The sequence below is a fragment of the Aethalodelphis obliquidens genome, unplaced genomic scaffold (genome assembly GCF_003676395.1).
Source record: "Aethalodelphis obliquidens isolate GAN/ISIS:26980383/991018 unplaced genomic scaffold, ASM367639v1 scaffold18, whole genome shotgun sequence".
NCBI classification, from domain to species: Eukaryota; Metazoa; Chordata; class Mammalia; order Artiodactyla; family Delphinidae; genus Aethalodelphis; species Aethalodelphis obliquidens.
In genome coordinates, this window is record NW_020837962.1 from 16,915,889 (window position 1) to 16,919,851 (window position 3,963).

The following is a 3,963-nucleotide window of genomic DNA, read 5'->3' on the forward strand; positions in this document are numbered from 1 at the left end:
TACAGTATACGTGAGAGCTGTCCAATGCAGCTGCAGGTGAACTCATTGACTGAGGAACACGGGGTCGGGCACCAAGAGCTCCTGCTACAAATGCCTTGAAAATCCATCTTGACTTCAGGACACAGTGAAATGTAATATCTCATGAACCCAACTTTTCCTTATTACAGGAAGCAAAATATCACTCTAATGTTATTGCTTCTAAAGTTTTGTTCCATAAAACGAACTTTCAAAAGTGTGCTCTGAGAGGGCCATTATAAATAGTCATCTTTCCTCTTATAAAGAACTATTTCTTAATCCTGTTCTCCTAGCCACATTACAAAAACTACTATAACTTCAGCAGATAATACCCTGAGTCAATATCAGATGTGTCATAAATTAATGCCAGCACCAGTACAACGTTTTGGTCACCATATCTGTTACAGAAAAATCTAAATGTGTTAATATCATCCAATAACTCTGCCCTCAAGTTTTCCAGGCCATTTAATTATTAAATTTCTCTTTGGAAAGGGATCCCTATCGCAAGCAATCCAGACCTTGGTGGATGGCAGGGTTTTCTCCGAGGTCACCAGAGCTTTCAACTGCTGCCTAAAGTGCATCCTGTGTTGATTAAGATACCCCAGATTAACTAGATTTAGCCGCGGCAATCACACTCCATTCAGGAGGGCTCATCTCTGGTGAATCGTGGACATTAATGACAGTTGCAAGAGCTCAAATATTATGTAATCACTAATTACATTCTGCTCAATTAGTGGAGGCTCATCAGTGTGAATCACTAATGGCTGAGCACCCTGTTCTCTCTGGGAAGGAAGAGATGGGCTGCCTCGTTTCCTGATTGTATTAGCATAGACACAGACGCTGTTAACGAACGTGGGTGATGATGAAGAGGCTCCACGTCTGTGATGGACAAAGGCAAGAGGATGGCCACCAACACTTCATTTTGAACCTCAAAGCCGCATGTCTGTGGTTTGTCAGTGTGACTCATTCACTTCCCACCTTCCAAATGGAAAACACGCGCAACATCCTGGCCAAACAGCCACTAAAAAGCTTGTGCACAAAGCCAGCTAAAGACACACACACACACAAACACACACACACACACACACACACACACCCTCGGACGTGTGTGTTTCTTAAATTGATTTTCAGAGATCCAAGCTCTAAGGATTTGTGGGACATTCAAGTATGAAGCCTGTGACAAAATGGGAAGAGCACATCTGAAATGGTGAAGACCTTACCAGATTTTTCTTAACCCTCTGTGTGTTGGGCCTTATTAGCTGCTTGGGCTCCCGTAACAAAATACCACAGACTGGGCAGCTTCAGAATCTCCTACCATGAGTGGATTTATTATTTAAATCTAGTGGGAAAAAGTTGTACTTCCTGGGGGGATTAGTAGATGTGAAGAATAGGCATTCTTTTTTTTTTTTTTGCGTTACACGGGCCTCTCACTGTTGTGGCCTCTCCCGTTGCGAAGCACAGGCTCCAGACGTGCAGGTTCAGCGGCCATGGCTCATGGGCCCAGCCGCTCCACGGCATGTGGGATCCTCCCGGACCGGGGCACGAACCCGTGTCCCCTGCATCGGCAGGCGGACTCTCAACCACTGCGCCACCAGGGAAGCCCTAGGCATTCATTTTTAAGTTATTGAAAATATGTGCAATGTTCTAGATAATAGCAAATATTAGTGGAAGTAATTTATTTTCTCACTTCTGGAGGCTGGAAGTCCAAGATCGAGGTGTTGGTAGGGTTGGTTTTTCTGAAGCCCATCTCCCTCGTTTGCAGACGGCCACCTTCTCGCTGTGTCCTCGCGTGGCCTTTCCTCTGTGTGCGTGCTGGTATCGTGTCTCTCCTTGTGCCCAAATTCCCTCCCCTCCCCTTATGAGGACACCAGTCATATTGGATTAGGGCCCACCTTAGTGACCTCATTGTAACGTGATTACCTCAGAGTTAGGGCTTCAACGCATGAATTTGGAGGCACACAATTCAGCCCATAAAGCCAGGATGTGCACAAACTATGTCTATTCTAACCCAATAAGTTCTTGCTGGAAGATTGGCAGCAGACTTGGACTGCATGAACATCCCAGGGGCTCCCTTGGGTGAGAGCTGTCCAGTCCATAACAGCAGGCCACGGCCACGTGTGACTGCTGAGCGCTTGAAATAGGGCTACTGCCACTGAGGAAGTGAATCCTTAATTTTGTTTCATTTTAATTAATTTAAATCTTCAAACTAAAGGAGAGTAAATATGTTTTCCTGTGAAACACAACTTTATTGTTTGAGTAGAGATACCTTTCACCTGAACAATTTTTTTTTTTTTTTTTGGACAGGAAAGTAGAATTTATTGGTGGGTGTGTGTATAGAAGGGACAGCACCAAGGCTCTCATGAGTGCAGGGAACTGCACTGTCCACCATCTGTCCAAGGAACACAATTAGGGATGTATTTGACTCCAGAGCTATCCAGGATGACGCTTTTCTGCCACCATGTCTTCAAATTCATCTGCATTAAGCTTAGTAAATCCCCACTTCTTGGAGATGTGGATCTTCTGGCTGCCAGGGAACTTGATCTTGGCCCTGTGGAGGGCCTCGATCACATGCTCCTTGTTCTGCAGCCTGCTGCGGATGGACATTATGACTTGGCCAATGTGGACCCTGGCCACTGTGCCCTGGGGCTTTCCAAAGGCGCCGTGCATACCTGTCTTGAGCCTAGATTGGGGACAGCGTGCCAGTCACGATGTCCACGGGCAAGGGCTGTCTCCAAGGCCCCTTAGGGCAACCCACACAGGCAACAGGCTGCATACACTACCGACGAGGCTACTGTTTGCAGCCATTGCACATCAGGCCCCCATGGGGAAAAGAGCATGGTCAGGTTAATTGTCTGCAAATCACTTGAACTATGAAAAATGTTGTGTCTCAAATGTGATGGCTGATCAGTGTGAAAAATACACTGACATTCAAAACTTAGAATGAAAAATATGTACACTATCTCTTTAATAATTTTTATGTTGATAATCAACAAAACATATGTTGATTATGTTTGAAATGAGGCCATTTAAAATACATTAGGTTAAATGAAATACATTATTAAAATTAAGTTACCTGTTTCAGAAACAGAGTTATAGATACAGAGAAGGGGGGAGGACTCGGGGGGAGGAAAGAAATGGGTGAGGGAGATTAAGAGGTACGAACTTGCAGTTGCAAGGTAAATGTCACCGGTATGATGTGTACAGTGTGGGGAATACAGTCAATAACTATGTAATGTCTTTACACTGACGTATTGTGGCTAGATTTATCCTGGTGATCCTTTTGAAATGTATAGAAATATCAAATCACTGTCTTGTGTAATGGGGACTAACAGTGTTGTAGGTCAATTATACTTCAGAAACAAACAGAATAAGAGATCGAATTTGTGGTTAGTGAAGGTGGGTGTGGGTATAGGGAATCAGAAGAAAGTGGTCAAAAGTACAAATTTTCAGTTATAAGATAAATAAGTACTAGAGATGTGATGTACAACATGACACATATAGTTAACACTGCTGTATGTTATATATGAAAGTTCTTAAGAGAATAAGTCCTGAGAGTTCTCATCACAAGGAAAAGTACTTTTTTCTATTCTTTAATTTTGTATGTATATGAGACGATGCATGTTTACTAAACTCACTGTGATAATTTCATGACGTATGTAAGTCTAATCATTATGCTGTACACCTTAAACTATACAGCACTGTATATATATTAAGGTATACGTCAATTATACCTCAATAAAGCTGGAAGAAAAAAATAAAAATTAAAAAAGTTAATTTCACCTGTTTCTTTCTACTTTTTATAATGTGGGTACAAGAAAATTTTAAATTACGTGTCTGGTTGGCACCATATTTCTATCAGACAGCATCAGGTTAAAATTTTCATCCTCTAGTATCCCATTGCTCACCAAAGTCAAGTCCCTGGGTAAACAAAAAGATTAATTCCTTTTG

The 3,963-nt window shown here is 42.5% G+C and overlaps 1 non-coding gene across 1 annotated transcript; it reads right to left on the reverse strand.

The window, feature by feature from the left end:
* Positions 1-2,738: 2,738 nt before the first annotated feature.
* On the reverse strand, positions 2,739-2,873 carry LOC113626650 (small nucleolar RNA SNORA70). Its single transcript, XR_003435205.1, has one exon. It is a non-coding gene; the product is annotated as a small nucleolar RNA SNORA70 (small nucleolar RNA).
* Positions 2,874-3,963: the final 1,090 nt, after the last annotated feature.